This window comes from Pelobates fuscus, chromosome 2, assembly GCF_036172605.1.
Source record: "Pelobates fuscus isolate aPelFus1 chromosome 2, aPelFus1.pri, whole genome shotgun sequence".
In the NCBI taxonomy this organism is placed as follows: Eukaryota; Metazoa; Chordata; class Amphibia; order Anura; family Pelobatidae; genus Pelobates; species Pelobates fuscus.
Window position 1 is genome coordinate 407,065,948 of NC_086318.1, and position 24,574 is coordinate 407,090,521.

Sequence of the window (24,574 nt, forward strand, 5' to 3'; positions counted from 1 at the left end):
AGATTTGTGCAAGTCGGCAAAACAAATGGCTACAAAATAACAAAGTACAACATACTGAATATTGAAGGATGGGTCAAAAAACCAGGTGCCACTGTCAGCTAATAACAGGTAAGAGAGGTTAAACTATGCTTCTTAATAGAATTTATGGGCTCCATTTAATATTTTTGGATACACATTTCATGTAATATTTTTGAAAAAAATATTCAAATATATATATATATATATATAATACACAAGATCCAGCGCACTCACCTATCCACTAAACAGCAACTTCAATGTTGTAAGATTTTTATTTATTTTTTTAAAAACACCTAATCTATGCAAAAATAATGGGGGTTTAGTTACATTATATGATCATACATTGCATAAACCTGCCACAATGTCAATGTACCCCATCTTTGGTAGGTCCTACACTAACAGCCTAATGTCTGCTCTTATGAGATTAACCCACTTACTTGGGAAAAAATATATATTTATAGCAACCTATCAAACATTAAATCATTTAAAAATCTTATACAAAAATATTAAAAGTTGATCAGCCACAACATTAAAACCGCTTGTCTAGTATCATGTAGGTCACCCTTGTGCTGCAAAAACAGCTCTGATGCATGGACTCTACAATACCTCTGAATGTGTCCTGTAGAATCAGGCACCTAGACATTAGCAGCAGATGCTTTAAGTCCTGCAAGCTGAGAGGTTTGGCCTCCATGGGTCACATTTGTTGTTCCAGCACATCAAACAAGTGCTCAATCGGACTGCGATCTGTGGAATTTGGAAGCCAAGGGAACACCTTGAATTCTTTGTGATGTTCCTCAAACCATTCCTGAACAAGTATTGCAGGATGCATTATCCTGCTCAAAGAGGAAAACACCATCAGAGAACACCATTAATATGAACAATCTATAAGTAGGTGGTACATGTCAAAGTAACATCAGCATAGAAACATAGAATGTGACGGCAGATAAGAACCATTCGGCCCATCTAGTCTTCCCAAGCATGCCAGGACCGAGCCTGCCTTCTTCCCATAGTGTATCCGGCTGCCATTCCTTCCCCAGGTAAACTACGCACAAATACCTGGCCATCCACCTGATCTAAAAGAAAAAGTGATTCATCAGACAGGGTAACATTCTTCCATTGCTCCATGGTCCAGTTCTGATGCTCTTGTTCCAATTGAAGGTGCTTTAAGCAGTCGACAGGGGTCACCATGGGCCCACTGACTAGTCTGTTCTGCTCAACCCCATACGCAGCAAACTGTGATGCACTGTGTGTTCTGACACCTATTTTTCATAGCCATGATTAAGCATATTAACAATGTGAGCTACAGTAGCTCTTCTGTGTGACCACACGGGCTTGCCTTCGCTCCCCACGTCCCCCAATGAGCCTTGGGTACCCATGACTGTGATGCCGGGTCACCAGTTGTCCTTCCTTGCACCACTTTTGGTAGGTACTAACCACTGCATGCTGGGCACACCCCACAAGACTTGCTGTATTGGAGATGCTCTGACCCAGTCTAGCCATCACTATTTGGCCCTTGTGAAAGTCACTCAGATCTTTCAATTTGCCTATTTTGCTTTTTCCAACATGTGATATTCAATAACTAACTGTTCACTTGCTGACTAATATATCCCACCCATTGACAGATGCTATTGTAATGACCTAATCAATGTTATTCACCTATCAGTGTTTTTAATATTGTAGCTGATCAGTGTATACATCAGGGGCAGATCCAGAACAAATCTCGGGAGGGGCACTGGTGTTGGGCTATAGCGGGGACAAAAGGGCGGCAGCGGAGGAATAGGGGACTCTAGTTTAGGAGATAGGCTGTAGACATATGCGGCCACACACAGGGATGTGGAAACACAATAACGCACTGACACATACTCACAGATACAAACATATACCTTCAGGTACACACACACACACACACACACACACAGATACAAACCTATCCCTACACAGGCACACACAGATACACATACCTACAGATAGATACACACTGGCACATAAATACACACACACACACAAACACACACACATCCCTACACATACAGACACGCACATACACACACTGGCACACATACCTTCACGTACACACACAGATACACGGTAATATGCAGGCAAAACTGTAGGCACTGAAGGTGTATTTATTGGAGGGTAGAATACCTCATAAAAGTGCGACAATTCGCCCCTAGAGGGCCTTAATCATGCTGAAGTGTACCTGAAGTGTTGCCTGTATATTCTATTATCTTGTATTATTGGATGGATTAGCAGTGTCTGTCTAATGCAGAGCACCTCTGAGGCTGTGGGCCAGGGGAGTGAAAAGCAGAACCAGAGTGCAGGGGACTACGTTGTCTGTGGTACACACACATACATACTCACAGATACACACTGACACACAAACATACTCACAGATACACACTAACACTCACAGATGCACAAACATACTCACAGATACATACTCACAGATATACAAACTGACACAGATACACACTGACACTCACATGCTAACAGATGCACATTTAGCAAACAAACAACGTGGAAACCACCCAGAATACGTATAAATGTTGAAATAAAGTGGGACAACCTGATGCAGATCAAATGTCCTTAAATCGAATCTGTATGAAAATTAAAATAACTTGCATAGCGTAAAAAAGTATATATAAATGTAGGTATAGGTGAGATTAGAAATACACTCACAAACAAACGATAATTCAGGCCTTTCACCCTCTCAGGGGTTATGTGATGAGTGCAGATATCCTCCAACACGGTATATGTAAATGTAAAAAATGCAATATAGTGAAGTAAGTTAAGAATTTACAAAATCACATTTATTCATTGCACTTACAAAATAGCAGCATAAAAAGGCATCTCTCCATATACATATGGAACTCCTGGTGGTGATAATAGAGTGTCCACAGTGGAGGTCCAGAACCAATGGAAAAGATACAGGATCCAAACAAATAAAAACAGTAAAACATATATAAAAGTTCGGTTATATCCAACGCGTTTCGTCCTGTCAGATGTCGGACTTCTTCAGGGATAACCTTGGGTCCATCTCTGATGGTATATATATCGTCGTGAACAATCTTCAAAAATCCGGTACACATGTTATAAAACATGCGTTTCACTCTTGAGACGCAATGATCGAGCGCGAAATACGTAGAGCATCTCAATCAGTTCCGGGTTGTAAGGCGCATGCGCGTAATGAACGCGCATGCGTCAACTCAAAAGACCGCTACCTACAAGGGACAAAAAGCAGAAAACGGCGAAAAATACGCCTCAGCGAATATACATACAAGTAACACCAATAAAGATCAGAATATAGTGGCATAATGAATACCATATGTTATTTGATTTATAAAGCATGTGTATACATATATATCACAATAAAAATACTGTATAACAAAAAATATATATGTATATATATGTACCCAAAAACTATATATAAAACTAGAAAAAGGAACTAATTTGGAAATCTAACTAATGTATACAATATAATAAAAAATATGAGAAGGAACATTATCCTAGATGCACATTTACACTCACATACTCACAGATATACACACATACTCACAGATGCACACATACTCACAGATGCACACATACTCACACATACTCACTGACACTCACACATACTCACAGATGCACACTGACACTCACAGATGCGCACACACATAATCACAGGTGTGCTCACTGACACTCACAGATGCACACGCATAATCAGATACATACTGACACTCACAGATACACACACATGCATACACATACTCATAGATACACACTTACGCTCACATATACACACTGACGCTCCCATATATGCACACACATACTCACAGATGCACCCACATACAGAAACACACTAACATTCACAGATGCACACATACCTAAACATTTCATAATGTTAACCACTCCCCTGCTTCCATACATTTTGGTTGCAGGGAGGTGACTTTCTGGAGCTGGCTGATCCTGATGGGTGTCTGAAGCTGCAGAGCTCTATCGCCTCCCTCCTCCTCTCCCAGCTGCATCCTGTGTCTTCTCAGCCCGCGCGGTCTGTAAGCTGGGAGGAAGTAACAGTCACTTCCTCCCAGCACTCCCTGCAACTTTAATGGGGCTTGGTCTGCCAAAGGGCTGCAGCACCGGACCGGGCCCCTAATGAGGGAGCTCAACTGTGGCAGCTGCAATATTTTCTCTGGGGAGGGCAATTGCCCCGTTGCCCCCCCCCCCCCCCCCCCCCCCCCCCGGATCCACCACTGGTATACATACATTTACATGCTGTCTGAGTGTTTGATTTTTTCCATTCTTTCATTTACAACTCTCATTCATTATACTTGTTATAGTGCATGTTTTCTTGTTGCATTTTGGATATTATCTATGACCTCTTTGCTACATCTTTCTAACTGTAAATTACATACAAGAAAAATGTGTGTCTAGAGAATGTATATGAGCTAATTTATCCGTCAGTTAAGAGCATTTCTCAAAAGTCTGCTACAGTGACCTTTCTGAAATGTGCCTTCTCCTATGTTTTTGTTTACTGAATAATTCTGACAATGTGAGCGACACTCTTTCTACACTTGACAAGACTCACAATAAGCTTCTTAATAGACTTCAATGGGTTTCTTTCCACTTGGTGCCAGAATGCAAGGGATTCTTAAATGGACATTCCTTGTTCCATGACAACCGATCTTACCTGCAAAGACAGTTGTCCATTGAAGTCTTATGCCTCTGCCTCCCTGCATAGTTATTTGTGAATGCACCGGTTTGTTAAAATTGTTTCATTTATAAGCCTTATAATCTTCACTATGACTTGGAAGGGGGAGTTTATACAACTTCATTTGGGTAAACACATGAAAATCTGTCAGTAGGTGTGAAATGGATTTATTTATACCATAAACATTTGAGATCCTAAGATCATACGTTACAGAGCAATTGAGGGGGATCTGATTGGTGGGGGTCTGATGGTTGAATAATTTTGATTACAGTTGTATACTTAACACACTGTCCCGGCCCTCTCCTGCTTTTGTCCTCCATTGTCCTAATAACGGGAACACCAGAGAGTCAAGTCACTCAGAAACGCGACACCTGTGTGCCACTAACGTTTTGTGCTCCATTACACAAACACATGGTTTCCTCCCCCTCCTTCAACTGTGCTCTAGGTGCTTCCTAGTTCAATGAGGCACTGTGTGCAGCACTGGCAATCAACGTCTCCACGCTCTGCATGGAGACACTGAACATTCCCCATAGAGATGAATTGATTCAATGTATCTCTATGAGAAGATGCCGACTGGCACAGCACACCATTGGCAAAGCATTGGATTGACTGAGATTATCACGTTTGTTGATCTCAGCCATGGAGGTGGTGAGGTAGAAATTGTGAGTAAAATCACCTTTTCAGCACAATCAGCACAGGTCGGGACATAAACAGCCAAATGTTTCTACCCCTGACACTATAGCGTTCCTTTAAATATTGACAGTGCTAAATGAATATAAATTAAGCGAAAGTGCACTGAATTATTCCCTTGTAAGTGCAATGTTAAAAATATATCACTCAAAATATGCTAGGAAAAAACACAATTAAAAGAAAGTGTCATAGCTTAAATATTGCATGTAAGAAATCTGCTGTATATAAAATAAATATTGTTAAGGTGATATTAATATCTAAAACCGACTCAAATTTTATACTTTCCTGTGGTCACCTCTAAAGGGGCATCTGTAGAGGGGTGGGGCAGGGTGCTCAACCCAAAAGAAATCTGGTCTGGACGCCAAACATACATAGAAAACAGGAGGCATACCTGGGACATGAATTTCTAAGTAGTGGCGCTGCCGTAAAGACCAAAATATATACAGATTAAGGAACAGTGCACATAACTAAAAAAAAAAAAAAAAAAAAAAATTGTTTTATATTTTACAAGCCTGCTTAAAATCACCAATCTCATTATTTTGTATACATTTTGGTCTTCACGGCAACACCACTGCTAAGATATACTTGTTCCAAGTGTTCTCCCAATTCTCTTAAATGTTAGATTTAAATCTATGTGAACATTGGAAACATTTTCCAAATCCAATATTATGTTTTAAATATTGCTAGTGGTTTGTTAAAATAATATCACGTTGAATTATAATCTATATAAATGGATAAAGCTGACTCCATAATAATACTGAGTGATACTCTTAATGTTTTGCTAATTTTGATTATGTTTTTTATTTACGTAGATAATTGATCATTTATTGAATAGCGCTAAAGCATGGCTTTGTATTGTCTGAATGCTTCAAATATAAAGAAATAGTTTGCAGATATCCGTGTAACCCTTTTATTAAGATATTGCTTCTCGCCCGGAATCCATTCTCTATGTAAATCTCCAGGAGCGGATATAAATAATGAAAATAATATATTGGATGCCTCGCATGCAGCGTCTCGTAATAAACGCTCCTGCATTTGCTCTATATATTGCAGGGTTTCCATAGCAGCCTTGTTTTGGCAGATTTTTTATATGAAAACAAATATCGTTTCTAGACCCTGCATCACATACCTACTGGACTGCTATAAAAGGCTGCGATGCTGATAATGTGTTTTTTTTTTCTAAATATATATTTTGCATAAGGGGTTGTTATAAATACTTTGTAGCCAGTGATGCTAAGGGATTTACAGTGTGCCGATTGTTATTATAATGCAAATAGCCTGCATTGACTGCTGTATGATTATATATCTCGTTGTGAGTAAATGGTAAATCACAGCTGCAAGAGGTTAGAAGATGCAATTAAAGCATATTAAATATTCTTGTTAATTATTGGCTCAGTCCCTGGAAACAAATCATGTATTTTTAATCCTATGTGTGCCAGGTGAATAGCCTGTCCCCAGACTTTTAAATGCTTTAAGAAGGTAAATATATGATACACGACTTGTCTATTATTTTAGTGGACACACCATGTTTTCGAATCCTGCACTTTACGGTGGATGTGGGCATCACTTAATGCGTTAAACATCTGTAGTGTATGTTGTAACTGTACAGTATGGGGCCCCTAACCTTTAGAAACAGACACTGTTTATTCCATGGTCCACAATTCCTATGTAGAATTTAAAGGGGCACTCCATTGTACAAATATAAAATAAATAAAATTACTGTTTAGTAGATATATACCCCAAATGAAAACTTGTGTGCATTTTTTCCCATTAGGGGTATATCTAAAAACAACTTTCAAAATCGCTCAGTTCACTTGTCTGCAGTCTTTGCATGCCCTCCCTATCTAAGCCCGCCCACACTTTCCGTGACTGTCCAATCACAGACTTCCCAATGCAGCTTAATGAAAAGTCTTTACAAGGCAGGTTCTCTGGGCAATGGCTGCCTCTAGCTATATTAAAGGGACACTATAGTGACCTGAACAACTTTAGCTTAATGAAGCAGTTTTGGTGTATAGAACATGCCCCTGCAGCCTCACTGCTCAATCCTCTGCCATTTAGGAGTTAAATTCCTTTGTTTATGAACCCTAGTCACACCTCCCTGCATGTGACTTGCACAGCCTTCCATAAACACTTCCTGTAAAGAGAGCCCTATTTAGGCTTTCTTTATTGCAAGTCTTTGATTAAGATTTTCTTATCCCCTGCTATGTTAATAGCTTGCTAGACCCTGCAAGAGCCTCCTGTATGTGATTAAAGTTCAATTTAGAGATTGAGATACAATTATTTAATGTAAATTACATCTGTTTGAAAGTGAAACCAGTTTTTTTTTTCATGCAGGCTCTGTCAATCATAGCCAGGGGAGGTGTGGCTAGGGCTGCATAAACAGAAACAAAGTGATTTAACTCCTAAATGACAGTGAATTGAGCAGTGAAATTGCAGGGGAATGATCTATACACTAAAACTGCTTTATTTAGCTAAAGTAATTTAGGTGACTATAATGTTCCTTTAAGCTAACAAAACTAGGGAGTAACATGACCTGTTGTCTGCTTAGAAGCCAGGGGGGGTGTAACCAGTATAATTTGTCAAAGTGTCAAATTCTATTGAAATCTGTACTTCCTGCAAAATGAAACAAATAGGCAACACTTCAACCAAAAAGCTTTTCATCAAGCGAAATTGCTCTAGTGGTCTGGCGTGTCCCTTAAATAAAGTAAAAGATGGGCCAAACAAACAGTCGTAAAATGAAGCAAAAAGGGTTTATTGAGGAATTTTACACCTTAAAAAAAATCTGCTTTGACTTTTGAAGTTTTAGGTACTTGTAGGGACAGGGCAGTTAATCAGAATGGAATGTCCGTAGCTGCGTCTTTTATATTCAGTACTCATTTTATAATGCTAGATGCTCTCACCCTTTTTGGATATTTCTGTGCTATCATGACTACAGACAGACGGACGTTTGAGTCCAGGAAGTCTGAACAATAAATCACCAAGAAGAGTCTTCTCATGTAAAAAAATACTTCTGTACGATATCGAGACACCTGGTGTACATCAAGTCATAATCTAAATAAGGCAGACATAGTGATAAGATTTCTAACAGCTGAGGGTCATTGAGCTGATGAACGTTCACCATCTCCTGCTTGTCCCCAGGCGACAGTGAAAGTCTCATCCAACCAGGACAGGAGCTCCTCCTCTATCTTGTGATGTTGTGCTCTCCCCTAAGGCATGGAAAAGGGTTAAATCCAGTCTGCAATCTAATTGAAGTCATTAATAAATCAGGAATCATTGGGCATTATGGACAATTCTTACTTAAAAATCTGCTTTAGGGCAAAAAAAAAAAATATTCAATAGGGATATCACTCTGCATTTAGTCTGGTTTATCTATTAAATATAAAATAAGGGAAACTGGATATACAATTGCCTCTGCAGAGCTTTTTCTAATTGCTTCTGCCAGCAAATAAAGCAATTTTATCAAGCGTATCATCTAGGGAAAATGTTACTATAACAAGTTTATTATTTTATGGACTTGTCTGCTGTTCCCTATTAAAAACCAATCATGGTTTGTATGTGTATATACATTATATTTATAATCTGTATGTTGAAGTTAATGTGGGTTCCTCTTCATTAAAGGGGACCCCGGGCACCAAAACAACTTAATCTAAATTAAGTTGTTATGGTGCCAGGAGGCCTCTGGAGGCACTCTTACTTCAAGGGGTTAAATCGCTCTAACTTGGAAATAAACACACTTTACTCAAGCCAGCTCAGTAAATGGGGAGTCACTGATTGGCTGATAGCATCAGCTGACCACTCTCAGCCAATCAGCGGCACCCCTGCCCGGCAGCACTCTGACGGATGCCGCCGGAGGGGGGGGGGGGGCAGGACTTTGCTGCTGAAGACAACTTAGAGGTTAAATCGTTTGAGAGCAGTGTAACCCCTTGGTAGCAGTGCCTCCAGAGCCTCCTGGCACCATAACAACTTCATTTAGGCAAATGGGGTGAACTGGATGGTAAAATGTATGAGTTGGCAATTAAGACCTCAGCATTTTTCATATTCCGCATGGGTTACACAAAAGCTGTGACCTCTGCATAACCTCTGCTCCATCAGACCTAACAATGGGGATTCACACAGTGGACATAGAACACCTGGGGTGAAGAGGGAGGCAGATGGCAGCGCAATGGGTGCTTTCGAGGAACAAATTACAATGAACAGTGGTAATGGTGGAGATGTTGCAGTATAAAGAAACATGGCAGCTACAAATGAACAGTATAGGCAGCAATTGAGTTATAGCAATGGACCTTGTTCTTTAAAGTGGTACTGTGATCTTTATGAAATATTCACATTGATTGTGTTGGAATTTCACAGAAATTTCAATCCAGTCCAAAGATATACTAGGACAAAGTAAGGACTACTTTGACTTAGTATTTTTTCTGCACTTGACAAAAGAGCTACCCTTTGTGAAGCTCTCAGCCATCGTTAATGACGGCTGAGGGGAAAAAGTATTTCTCAGTGTACAGTGCTGACATTGGCTCCTGGTAACTGAGGTGCCAGGAGCTGAAAAGGAACGGCAGGAAGATGATGGCGGTGGTCACAACGGGCAGGTTTAGATAAGAATAAGAATAAGAATAAGAATAACTTACCTTCCCCTTTATCAAAGTCACTTTAAAGGAACACTATAGGGACAGGAACACAAACATGTATTCCTGACCCTATAGTATTAAATACACAATCTAACCCACCTAGACTCCCCTAAATATAGTAACATCTTACCTTTTATTAAAGTCTACTTGTGCTGGCTCTGTCCCAGATCTGCCTCCTTGGCTGGCATCATCAGAAGTAATGATCTCAGCCTATAGGAAAGCATTGGATTGGCTAAAATTGTCACTTGTGGTGATCTCAGCCAATGAGGCAGGCCAGAGGTGGAGCCAAACTCTGCCCTGGCAAATCAGCATCTCCTCATAGAGATTCATCTCTATGAAGAAAATTCAGTGTCTCCATGCAGAGGGTGGAGACACTGAATGTCAGTGCTGCACACTATATCACACTGTCACAGGAAGCACCTCTAGTGGCCATCTGAGGAGTGGCCACTGGAGGTGTCCCTAGGCTGTAATGTAAACACTGCATTTTCTCTGAAAAGACTGTGTTTACTGCAAAAAGCCTGCAGGGAATGAGTCTACTCACCAGAACAAATTCAATAAGCTGTAGTTGCTCTGGTGACTATAGTGACTATAGATGTAAGAGGCATCCTGAGTAATGCCAATAATGTGTTAGTGAGCCTGTACTAATTTGCAATCTAATGTTAGTCATTGGTGATACAATGGCAGCATGTGAGAACCCAGATTATTCATGACTTGAATTAGACTACAGCAGTATTCCCTCCTACTCTTTAATCAGTGGGATCCTCTCCTTTAGAAGAACACTAATCTTTTCCCAGACCAAGGTGAATTAAGAAAGGCTGTTAATCGTAGTGAAATAGTTGTTAATCGTAGTGAAATATTTGTTAATCGTGGTTAAAAGATCCGGCTCTTTTGTACTGGAGTGTATAGAGAGGCGTCCTTGACGGTAGCAGTTTTTGGTCGCTTCTTTATAAAACCACTTCACTATTTTGTCTCCGTACTCTAGTTACAAACTCGAATGGGATGACACTTTTTCTATCGCTGATATATTTCTACAGCTAAGGGTTATCCATGTTGAGTGTTTCCATGGAAACACATTGGGTATTTTACCAATGTAAAGTTCACTGTAAATAGAATAAGGGAGAATAATGGCAGTAATTTTAGATTTAAAGAAGCTGGATCCAATTTCAGTGACCGTTAATTGGCATAAGATATAAATCACTGTATTTTCCTGGTGCCTCGGGCATAGCATTTTGGGAGGATGGTCTCTTTATGCCAGCTGTGGTATATGGTGATTGGAGAATTCTATTTAAGTACATAATATACGAGATTTGTGTACATGGAAGGATAGTATTGTTATATGTTGAGAGAGAATACAGAGTGAAAATGATTTTACATACTTAGTCTTTAAGGTAAAAAATAGCCAATTACCTATGTAGGGTATATAGGCAGCACCTGTTTTTTTGGGGGGGGGTGTTTTTTTTTTCATTTTTAGATATTTTTGCAACATGAAATACAAACAAAACATTCTTAGTAATGGGTTCCATAAAACTGATCATTGTCTCTGGCTGCAATTGGGCAACCCCGTTGCCAGATTGTGATTGTAAATAGAAAATATTATAATAAAATGTATACTAGTTAATTATAGTCCTGCCGGATAGGCCAAATATTTCCAAGGGTTCCTCTCATTTAGCCACACATTGGCTGGGACTGATCAGCTACTTTTGGGTTTTTTTTTTTGTTAAAGGAACACTATAGCTATAGGAATGAATGTATCTCTCACATTAGTGTTAACCTACATATAGATGTCCAGGCTCCTTTCAGAAGTAAGAAAAAAAAAACATTCTACTTGCCTTTAATCCCACTGGCACCTCCCTTAGTGTGAATTCTAATGATTCTATAGGAAAGCATTGGAGAGGCTAGTGCACATGCATATCAGTTGCCTCAATGCGAACAATCAGACTCTCCTCACAGAGATGATTGATTCAATGTATCCTCACATAGATGATTGATTCAATAGATCTCTTTGGGAAATAATCAGTGTCTCAATGCAAAGAATGAAGATGCTGAATGTCGGTCCTGCAATCTATGGACTATGTGAGCTGCCAGTCACTTACCTTGTCAGTCCGCCAATCTGCCAATAACGGGATCGGTCGGACCGCCACTCCCACGCCGGGGAAGGATGCATTTAGCATCAGGGACGCCAACCGCTATGCGCCTGCCCCTTTTAAAGCCTTTTATAGAGATTCATTGATTCAATGTATCTCTATGAGGACATGCTGATTGGCCAGGGCTGTGTTTGGAATGTGCTGGTTCTGCCTCTGATCTGCCTCCTCGACAGTCTCAGCCAATCCTATGGGGAAGCATTGTGATAGGCTCAGGCCACCACTTCTGATGATGTCAGCAGGCAGGTCAGAGGCAGAACCAGCAGCTACAGGCTTGAATACAAGTACGATTTTACTATAGTTAGGGAGGCAAGGGGGAACCAGGGGCGCTAGATGGTGGTTTTAACACTATACATTCAGGACTACATGTTTGTGTTCCTGACCCTATAGTGTTCATTTAACCCCTTAAGGACACATGACATGTGTGACATGTCATGATTCCTTTTTATCCCAGAAGTTGGGTCCTTAAGGGGTTAAATACCCAATTTATTCCTTAAATCATCAATAAAAGGCATGCATTTTTAGATATTCATTATAGGAATGCTGTAACATTTTAAAACATGCAGCATTGATACAGTTTCAACCATTATTTGTATCCTGGTTCCAGTGCATTGAATTTTCACTTCTTTAAATATAATTGGCTTCCTCAGTGGCACAAGTGAGTAAATAAATAAAAACACAATGATCTTTAACAATAACAGCCATAATTGGACAGCTGTCAGATTAACAACAGTGAAAAGTATAATGATATAGTACTCACGGCAAAATTAGCTTTGTTTATGAATTTCCTTTGGATCAATGCCAGCAGTACCCCGCTCACAGCTCAATGGGAAGGGAAGCGACTCCTTAGCTTTGAGGAGCATTTTAGCATCTGCGTTGTTATTTAAAGAGGACTGCTACTTCTTTGGAAATTGCATGCGTGAGTGAAACATCGAGTAACTCCTATAACTTGTTGTAACTTTTTTATTTCATGTGATGGTCTATTTCTTTTTACATTTCTAGTAAAGGGCCAATGTTTTTGTTTCACCTCCTCCGATACAATGTGTGCCCTGCCCCTGCCTGGACTAAACTGGATTCTGATGCAATTTCAAAGTCTTTAAAGCAACACTCTGGGAACCATACCAGCTTCATTGGAATGTAAGGAGATTCTGGGAGCCGGCTTAACTCAACAGGTTAACCCGTAAACAAACCGTTTAACTCCAAAGTCTTCAATTCAGTGCCCTAATGTAATTACCAGATACTGCACTCTCCTGGATCACAGGCTGCAATCGGGCCTGAGCTTGGCCAATCCTCACAATGTCATTTTATAAAAATAAATGATGGTCCAGAAACTCAAGGTAAATATAAAGTGAGCAGGTTTATTGGAGCAGATGAAAGCAACATTTCGACCCACAACAGGACCTTTGCCAAGCTTGACAAAGGCCCTGTTGTGGGCCAAAACATTGTTTCATTTGCTCCAGTAAACCTGCTTACATTCAATTCAACACCCATCTGCTTAGCCCCTGAACTGCCCCAGTAACTCACCATTCACAAAACAGATTGAAAAAGTACATATATTTTTCACTCCATTTTGTGAATGGGGGCTACCAAGGTACTGGGAGCCTGAGACTGGAACACCAGATTGAATACTTTGGGGTTAAAGTTGTTGTTACTATTATGAAGATTACTTACCTTGTTTCCACAGAGGCAACTAATCTGCAGGTACCAGCTCCGACCTCCATCTTTGTCAGCATATCTGCGAAGTCTTCTGTGCTCTCATCCAATCTGGTGCTTCTTACAGAGAATCATTGGGGACGAGATATGCATGGGCAGCAAAATGCTATAAGCAGCATTTGGTTGCAGAACCAGGTTTGACTAAGTTCTGTAGGTGGTAGTTCCACTAGTATCTGTAAGGAAGGTACAGCAATGTTTTAAATTGAAGACTGCAGCCAGACCACTTCACGGAGACGAGGTGATCTAGGTGTCTTCAGTGGCCCTTTAATTGTCTTCTTTTTGCTACAAGATAACAGTCAAACTGCAAATCCCAGAATCCCAAGAAACCTTACTTGTGTATGTCAGTCCTTATAGAGCAAAAAAATAAAAGGACCTAGTTCACCAATGAAACAATACGGGATGGAAGGGAGAAGTAGAAAGAGTGGACTTATAGGTAGTAATTAGTATTCTTAAAATGAAAAATTCAAAAGATGAAGAAAAACTGTTGCCTTCTAAAAAAAAGAGATTGCCAGCTCCCTTGCCTTGTATAACAGAAGAACATATCCTTGTTTAAATAAACACTGAATTAGTTTCCCTAGTATAGGAGAGTACTCTGCGATATGTCATGCAGGTTGCATGGCCTCCTCTGACATGGTCCATTCCATTCTCCTCCTTGAGGATCATTGGGGACTGCTGCGCATGCATGGTGAGCGCTGGGTGCACATCCAAGATTCGCTATTGGAAAGCATTGAATCAAAACTAAAATTAAAGGACCACTGCGTGCATCAGTTTCTCCCTTGTTATATATATATATATATATATATATATATATTTGTGTATATTTTATTTTTTATTTTTTTATTTCTCTATCAATATAACTGTCAGTGTGTTCTGTGAAGTGCAACTTAATGTAGAGGAAAACATAGCCCATCACTCTGACACTTTCAGCAGTCTATTTACTAATGATTAAATTGTAGAGAATTGGAGAACAAATTGCAAAACAAAAGGCAACAAAAAAAAATCTTTAATGCAGCCATATTTACAATTTGGTTATTTTAGCCAACATTTGGCAATTCAGTTTATTGTTCAGTACAACTCTCTGTTTATTATTATTATATTATTATTATAAAGCGCAAACAAGTTCTGCAACGCTGTACTATGTTTGGTTAATTAACCCCTAAAGTTAAAACTGTGTGTATTGAGCTGCCATAGTAACTATAAACATACAATGTATCCCTACAAATGATTTACACTGCGTTCACCATGAAATGATCAATTGAAATGACTAGTGCAGTAATTATACATTATCTGAAAAAATCATGTTTTTTTCCAGTTTAGTTACAAAAAGGCATTCTTGAGGACATTCCATTTTCAGATTGAATGTATCTCTTTTTCCTTACATAGTTCTGAGCTCCCCCCCCCCCTTCCTAGCCCACCGCATTAATGCTTCATTTCAAAAGGGAGCTGCTGCTGCTGATTGGCTGCCTGGGCCTGCAGCATTGCTGCAATGTGTCTGAGGTCAATCTGTAGAACTGTAAATCCTGGCATTGAATAAAATGGGATAAGGTCTGAGCTCTACTCAGACAGAACACTGCAGTTTCTCCGTGACATGATGCAGCCCAATCTCCTGTTTATTGCAGAGAAATTGTGTTTTTTTTTTAAAATGCTATAAAATAGCAGAATACTGAGTCTGGGAGGCAGCACTGTGTAAAAACACTAAACATCAGACCAATAATAAATGGATGGTGAGTGGTTGCACCCAGCGTCAAAAATGATAATGATGACAGGCACAATAATTCAGATGAGGATGCAGGAGAGGTACTGGGAAACCTCATTATAAATAATATGAACACCATATCTTACCATGTCCCACCAATTATACCACCTATCTTCTGGGTTTATTATTAGAGCCAGCATTTTGCTAATAATTAGAATCAGTTTAAACTGTTACCGATATTGTCTGTAACATAAACTTGTAGTACTTAAAACTTACCTTCACTGACCTTCAGGACACAAACGAGATTATTCACAATGTGGGAAGAGGGGCAATGGGGGGGGGGGGTGGCAGGTGCTCGGAGGAGAGAGGGTGTAGACAGAGAGGGAGGACACTTGGGGGGCCCTAGACTGGAGGGATAGTGGACCGCACTCCATGGGGGCTGAGTACCCTAGAATGGCCTGGATAGGGGTACTTCTGTGATAAAAGGACTCCACAAGCAGCACGAAAACACCCAACCACGTGACATGACCACTCTGTGGATTGTGGCGTTAAACCTCATTTTCACATATTGCTGAGCATGATCCCTCCAGCCATGGGCATATACATTCGGGGTGGACCCGGGAGACGGTGTAGTGGGGAGTCGCCATGCACCGGTGGAACAAATACCCTAGAAGTGGAGCTATTTGGGGTGGGGACATGATATTGGGATAGACCTGGAGAGGGGGCCTATCAGTATTCGGTCTCGTAGGGAATTTTAGTTTGTTGAACCTATGTTCGTTACACCGCTTACACCTCTCAGGTGCCTTCATATCTCTGGGCTACAGATGGAGTTTACATACAATACAACTCTACACTGCGCCGTCTTCAGAATACAACTGCCAGTGTGATGCCATGTTGCACGACCTCACGTTACCCGTCCGTGCTGTGAGCTGAGAAATGGGGGGGAGTTAACGAGAACGTGGCTCAAGGCAGAAAGGGAGACTGTAAAGTGAACGGTTTCTGATTTCAAACAGAGCTACAACCACAGTGTCCATGTTCTTTATGCTTCGAGATACAGCAACACGTGTAGCTGTCAGTTTGTTGCCGCTGAGTGCTTTATCAAAGCTGGCCCTGTGTATAACACATGATTTTCTGTTTTGCCATGAGTAGTGTATAGTTCACAATTTTTTTAAGCTAAACAACTTTTAAAGTGTGTACTATTTAATCGGCAATCGAAAACAACATAACAATGTGTGAGTTAAATTATATTTCCTAAGTAATCTGCCACACACAGAAGTACAGTACTGAGCTGGCTGACAGGGTGATAGGAGTGTAATGGCTGTCAGTAATCTCAGTCCTATCAGTAACAGCACTGCACATTGCTATCTGTGAGTGATTTGAGTGTGAATCCTGATCACACTCCTATCAGTAAAAGCACTGAACATGCTGGGATCTCAGAGATTGCTGTCAGCATGCTCAGTTAATGCCAGATTAGTGTAGAAATTGTGTTACTTTTGCAAACTTTTTTTTTTATTTCTTCATTTTTTCGTGTGTATAGGTTTAACAGGCATGCTAGTGGTACCCCAAAGGCATTCCACTTGCTAATATCAGTGACATTTGTTACAGTGGGGTATACAGAGACATGTGCACGTTTTATATTTATAGTGAGGATGAACAGTAAAACATGAGTAGTAGCAAGGCATATGTGTAGTAGGTACATTAGGCATAACTTTGTTGTGATTTCAAAATATATGTTTATTGTTTGTGCCTAGCTAAGATTTGCAGTATAAGACCTGGGCAATCTATATTGCAGTTAGGCTGTGAGGTTACACGTCATGACTACATAACAGATGCTAGGGAAATTAGTAAATGTTAGACGATATGCTCAATATTATTATAGTGTCATATGCCAGACTATGTATGTATGTATGTATCCATGCTAGTTGTACTTATGTGTGTAGGTGTACAGGCAGGTTTCGGTAGCGAGCAGCCAGAGGCTTTACTCACAGCTCAGTCCGAGCCATGGCCAGCCCATGCCGGCCTGGGGAACAGCTCAGTCCCATCCCAAGCATTTACACTGTGTGACGGCGCCATTGATTGCAGGTAGCTGAGTTGGTGCTTGGGTCTTTTTTTTTGTTTTTTTTTTTTTTGGGGGGGGTTCTTTTCAATTTCTCCAGCTGCAGCTGTGCCCTTGTGTGCACTCTCCTGAGTGACCTCCATGGTGCCGCTCCGGGTCTGGGTGAGGGACAGTGCTGGAATCGCTGGGCGGCTTCGTTGAGCCCTCCTCGGGGCCGCCGTGTCGCAAGGCGGGTGTGGGGTGAGAACCTTGCTCTGCTGCGAGGTTGGTGGACGCTGGCTGAGGTGGGCTTGTGGTGGTCTATCAGCGTGGCACTCAGTTTGGGTCCTGCCGGGCCTCCGCCGCTGCTTGCCTGAGTTTTGCCACGTGGAGTGATCAGGTAAGCGTTCGCTTGTGGGGTTGCTGTGCAGAGGGAGTTAGGTTTGGGCTTTTCTAGCCCCTTAATCCAGCACCTGGGTGCCCCGTCGGTTGCTTGGTTGTTGCGTGAGGGCAATCCCTTCTGCTGGTTCCAGCGCACATGGTCCCCGCCATCTTGGGTGGCGCACTTCGCCTTCGAGCAGGATGCTGGCGTCCTTGAGCTCTGGTCGCTTGGCAGCTTTAGGGTGAGGACCGGGATGACCCCCCCGGACTTTTGCAAACTTTTAATTGTACAAAATATCGGTACCAGTTTTCGGCAAAGATCGAGAGGCAACCGATAATTGGAACCACATTTATCACTGCAGGAATTTGCACCCTCACTCCAATGATGCCAATGCAGTTCCATTCAAGCCTGTAATGTTAGCCAGCTTGAGATTAGATAAGTTGGTCCATAAAAGGACCACTATAGTGCCAGGAAAACAAACTTGTTTTGCTGCCACTATAGGGTCTTTAGGTTCCCCCCACCCTCAGGGTCCCACTCCCGCTGGGCTCAACGGGGCTGAAGGGATTTCTTAATGCTTTCCTATGGATGTCCAGCGTTTTCTCACTGTGATATATTAGAGGCTGGATTAACCCTAGTATAAACATAGCAGTTTCTCTGAAACTGCTATGCTTACAGCTGCAGGGTTAAAACCGCGGGGTCCTAGCACTCAGACCACTTCATTGAGGTGAAGTGGTCTGGGTGCCTATAGTGGTCCTTTAAGTGCTTGCCATTTGTTTATATGTTCAGTGACTAAACCTTGAATTCTTGCAGCATCCTGATTGGCTGGGAATTGGGCTTATATGTCATTGAGTTTAAGTAAATTAGCAATATTTTTTTTTCTACAATCACGCTTTATTGTTATCATCTTTTCCTGAAAATGCTCAGTTATCTTGCAGCTTTAAGAGACAAATCCATAACTTCTACATTGGGGTATATCCACTAAACCAGGAAATGTGAAAACTCGAGGTGGGAAGAGCAAAATGGAAGAAAGCACCAAGTTATTTTGCTAGCTTGTTTTTTTTTTCTTGCCCGTCTTAAAATTTACAATTTTATTGTCAATTGTTTACAACCCCATATTTACTGAATACCCCTCACGCATATTTGAATTTGTCTGTGGGAACTATTTAAAATGAATGCCTTTTATTTTAAAGGAACACTATAGGGTCAGGAACACAAACATGTATTCCTGACCCTATAGTGTTAAAACCACCATCTAGCCACCCTGAGCTCCTCATGACTCCCTAAATATAGCAAAATCGTACTGGTATTCAAGCCTGAAGCGGTAGCTCTGCATGCTGTTTGCCTCAGAATAGCAACCTGTCTGCTGACATCATCAGAAGTGGTAGCCTGATCCAATCACAATGCTTCCCCATTGGCTGAGACTGTGAAGGAGGCAGGTGCAGAGCCAACACAATTCAAACACAGCCCTGACCACTCAGCATCTCCTCATGAAGATGAATTGAATCAATGAATCTCTATGACAAAAGTTTAGTGTCTGCATGCAGAGGGAGGAGATACTGAATGTTTGGATGCATTTTAGGCAGCCATGACCCAGGAGGGATCTCTAACAGCCATCTGAGGAGTGGCCAGTGAAGTTATCACTAGGCTGTAATGTAAACACTGCATTTTCTCTGACAAGACAGTGTTTGCAGCAAAAAGCCTGCAGGGAATGATTCTACTCACCAGAACAAATTCAATAAGCTGTAGTTGTTCTGGTGACTATAGTGTCCCTTTAATTAATGAATTACTGACCCTTGACAAACATGTGTTGGGAATTGAAGTGTTGCTAAATCTTTTCGTAGGAATAAAGGGGCTAAATAGGAGTATGTTCTGATAACATATTAAAAAAATGAATGAAACTACTCAACAAGTTAACAGTAGTTACCAGGCAGCTGATTAAGCTGATGAATAATGCAATTCTCTTTTTTTAGGAATGAAATTACTCATGGCTATGTATGCATGTGACTGCTAAAGACACTCTCATACAGTGCTATAGTAAAGCCCATAACATTTATTATGCATGCGCACAATGAAAAGTCATGCATGGGTTGGGTCACAGAACAGGGGATCCAATGCAGAAATAATCAAAAGAATGAAGAGCAAAAAAAAACAAAAACAGGACTTTCTCCTTTCTACCTCCTCCTGTTTACGGTACTCCCATAGAAAATGGAAAACATTCAGTTTTTGAATGAGCATCATTATACATCCAGGTATGCAATATTGTTATGGTATCCATCTACACTATCCATTTAATTCTGAAATTCTAGTAACCTGCTAATGGTGTTCTATTTCAGGTTTTGTGTTTAATCCAAAGACCCAAAATTAAGCAATGAGCTTTGATTATCAGTTTGGGCAATGCTTATGTCGGTTATAAACTAACTGATCCAACAGATCCAACTGCAAACTAATGTAATATGTTAGCAGTTCAAATTAGCTGTTACATAAATATTCATCATTAAAGTTGACCACTCATCCATAAATTATGTGGATGTCAATGTCCAGTAGAGATAAACAAGAACATGCACTGCTATGGTCACTAAGCACTGATTTCTGCTGATTTAAACCATTTAATTTGTCAAACAGCCGAGATAGTAAAATATAGATGGTCTATGTAGCCCTAACATTTTAAAATATATGTATATGAGTATAAATGCCAAAATCTGTGTGGGACTCACTCCATAATCTCATATACCGCATAATGTATATTAACGCATTTTACATGCCATATACCATGCTTCATATTTACCCCATGATATCATATGACATACAGTGCCCTAAGTTACCCCATTATTCCATATGCCCCTATAGTGAAGTAAAATGGTTATTGTGAAAAGGAGAATAAATCTTAGCTAGTTTTAAGATTCCCTCTAAGGTCAAGTGTCTGATTGCTGTGCACAAGATTTAACTTACCTCGACCAATCTACACCCCAAAGCACATAGTGGCTCGGTAAGCATTAAGAAAATATACTGCCATATACTGTCGCCATCAATGCCCATGTTCTGCCACAGTGCCAAGGTCTCAATTACATAATACCTAATATACATTTGAACTTTAGGCATTGTGAGTTCGCACACATTGTAGTGTTGGTATTCAATGACTGGTTACCACATAACCCATTGCATTTTCATAGTTATTTCTTGTGGGTTCTCGGCTTATCGCAGACAGATGGTGAAATCTACAATTGTAAACTAAAAATAAAATGCCAACAGTCGAGGGGCGGAATAGTAAAATAAGTGCAGTGTCTTTCACCATTGTGAGTAGAATATGGGGTCAACAAAAATAATCCATGTGAAAATAAGAAGATCCATAATACAGATGCCTCCTCTCAGGGCTTGAGAGAGGTCACCAGACAGAAATGTTGTTCCTCTCTATTGTGTGAGGTGGCACCAATAAAGCTTTTGAATTATGGATCCCCGTGCTGGAGTCATCTTATTTTAATGTAAAAATAAAATGCCACCCACAGCTAACCCAATTTATTCGACTGGCATTCAAGCCGTTCTTTAGTCACTGTTGAATACACTGTATGTTTTGAACTTGTTTTTGTTTTTTTTTTACACCCATAATAAGCATAATAAAAATAAACTTAACCACAAAGTGATCCTTAAATAGAATGTTTTGTTTTTTTACCTTTTTGGACTAAAGGCATTTTTGTTGACATACGAAACTGGTCCCAGAAACAAATGCCAGCACGTATTATCCATAATTATCATTACAAGATCTATCAGCTTTGCATATGTTCAATGGATGGAGACAATCATTGTGAAACGTAAACCGTGTGGTCCAGATTGCTCTGCTGATCACATAGAACACAGCAAACGACATATGGAAGCATGAATTCTGGAATGTGGTGGGGCTGGCATAGGAGCATTCTCATTACCAGTTTTTCTGCAAAGTAAGATGGTCTCCCTTGTGCTGACAGACACCGGGTGTATAGGCAGTCTTGGGAGACAGCTAACCAAGTCTGCCCATGAGTGCTCTTGAAGAGCTATTGTATGGACAGAAAAGCTCTCGAATAGACTTCGCAGTCACAAATCAGTTGCAAAGTTACTAGATCAATTCAATTATGTGTGCCTTTACGTGAGGGCATTCTCTTTAAATCGTGACTTTATTATATGAAGTCTATTCTGATCCATGCCTACCTTCTATCTTCAGCGACTGATTTCAACTGAGCAGATGGACATATCTTCTTGAAATATTCAACATACAACATGCTGTATGTTGGAAAAGGTACGCACAGTGTCAGAGATAATAAGCGTATGTAAGTGATTTGCGGGGCCAATTTCCCAAGAAGCGCAACATGTTTCTTCAATGACAAAGTGCCATCATATATCTTTTATTTTCTCATGACACCATTATGTGATAGTGTTAGCTAAAGGCTGACACAGACTCCCTTTCATATCTGATTTATGGAAATGCATTCCAGAAATGCTTAGGAAATTCAGGTTTCCATAACATTGGAACTCGTAGAAAGTTATTATTGGCTGGAAATGAACTTTGTCAAAATCACGGACAATGTCACAGTTTATGGGATGTTAAAAAAGTGAATCGGAATGAATTTGAATTAACTTCCTTGTTTTTTCATTCCTATAAACTACAACTTGTCTTTTTATAATCTACTTTATTGTAATAGATTCTATCGTGTGGATATAAAGCATCCATGCCATGTTGCCATACTCTGTCCGTTACTGGTACCTGATTTTTACAGGCTCCATCAAACTGGATGAAAAGTTCAGCAGGGCTGGTGAATAGATTTATGCCCCTATGAGTGTTTCTGTCACTTTAACTTTACAATAGAGTGAAGCATGTCCTTTGTTAAATTGCCATTGTACCCTGGAAATGGATCACTGGTTCTGTAATAGACGTTTGTTTGCTCTCTTTGTTTATTGGTTTGTTAAGCTTAATAAGTAACATAATTTACTAATGTTCATTGTAGGGTACTCTGTACCTGGGCAGGTTGCTATTGATATATCTAACTAGCAAGCAGACTTATCAATGCTTTCTAAATTAACGGAAGGGTGCATGGCTCAGTATGTAAGCATTAGGTTCATTTGTTAGCTAATGTTAATTATTTTATTATGCCCATCAGGAAAACAGTGAATTGCTCCATGAAAAGAGCCTCACATAAAATTCTATTTCAGTTAAATGGGGACATACCCGGCAAAAAGCACTGTCCAGAGTTTTCGCAGATTCTGTAACCAATACGAATACATTTTAACTGTTCCACCTGTCCTATTTTGGCATAAATAACAAACCGTTATTATTTTATTGCAGTAGTATTTCTGAGCCCACTTCTCAAGAGCAATGGTATAGGTTTTAACAGCTGCCTATTGGAACACAAGCCAAATCCCCAAATCATGGACTGTAGGTACATTTTACCTAGATATCCAAAATACCACAATAACATGTAAAATGTGACACAACTAGAACGAACAAATGTGAGCTGACAATCTTCCCCATTGCAAGGAATTTTGTGGCACAATAAAGAGAAGTTAAAGAGTCCTTGTGGTATCCTCAGGCAAGTCGCAATAAAGGACCACATTATGTTGACAGATTCAGTACAGAAATTGATTGTGGACCACATCCCCCATAATGCTCTTACACCCATAATGCTGGCAAAGCATCATGAGAGGTGGTCCAAAACATCTGGATTGTCTAAGGTTGCTTATGCCTGATCTGGGGAGTAAGCATTTGACCTGTGCTAGGATTGGCATGAGGGATCATCAATAGTACATAGCACTACACTGATCAGCCTCAACAGTAAAACCACTGACAGGTGAAGTGAATAACATTGAATATATTGTTTCAATGGCACCTGCCAAGGGGTGGGATATATTGGGCAGGAAGTGAACCATCAGTTCTTGAATTTCATGTGTTGAAAGCAGGAAAAATGGACAAAGAAAAGGATCTGAGTAAGTTTGACAAAGGTCAAATAGTGGGTCTTCTGGGGCGTTACCCATATGCAGTGGTTAGTACCCAAAAATGGTGCAAAGAAGGACAACCGGTGAGCTGGTGTCAGGGTTATGGGTGCCCAAGACTCAGTGATGCATGTAGGGAGCGAAGGCTAGCCTGTCTGGCACGATCACACAGAACATCTACTGTAGCTCAAATTGGTAAAAAAAAAAGGCGTTATGTTGGCCATGATAGAAAGGTGTCAGCGACCACAGTGCATCACATTATGCTGCATAGCCACAGACCATTCAGAGTGCCCTTGATGACTCCTGTCCATCACCGAAAGCGCCCTCATTGGGGACATGAGTGTTTAAACTGGCTCATGGAGCAATGGAAGAAGGTTGCCTGGTCTGATGAATCACTTTTTCTTTTAGAGCAGATGGATGACTGAGTGCTTTTGAGTTGTTTACCTGGTGAAGAGATGGCAGCAGAATGCACTATAAGGAAAAGGCAGGTCAGCTGAGGAAATGTTATGATCTGGGCAATGTGGCCCCACCTCACAACTTGTCAAACTTAAAAGGAACACTATAGGGTCAGGAGCACAAACATCTAATAGTGCAAACCCCACCATTTAGGTGGCTTGCCCCCCCCCCCC

The 24,574-nt window shown here is 40.5% G+C and overlaps 1 protein-coding gene across 1 annotated transcript in view; it reads left to right on the forward strand.

Annotated features, from left to right (window-relative positions):
• The window catches only part of TTC7A (tetratricopeptide repeat domain 7A), a 324,338-nt gene that overhangs the window by 149,547 nt on the left and 150,217 nt on the right, over positions 1–24,574 (forward strand). The gene's annotated exons all lie outside the window — the stretch shown is intronic.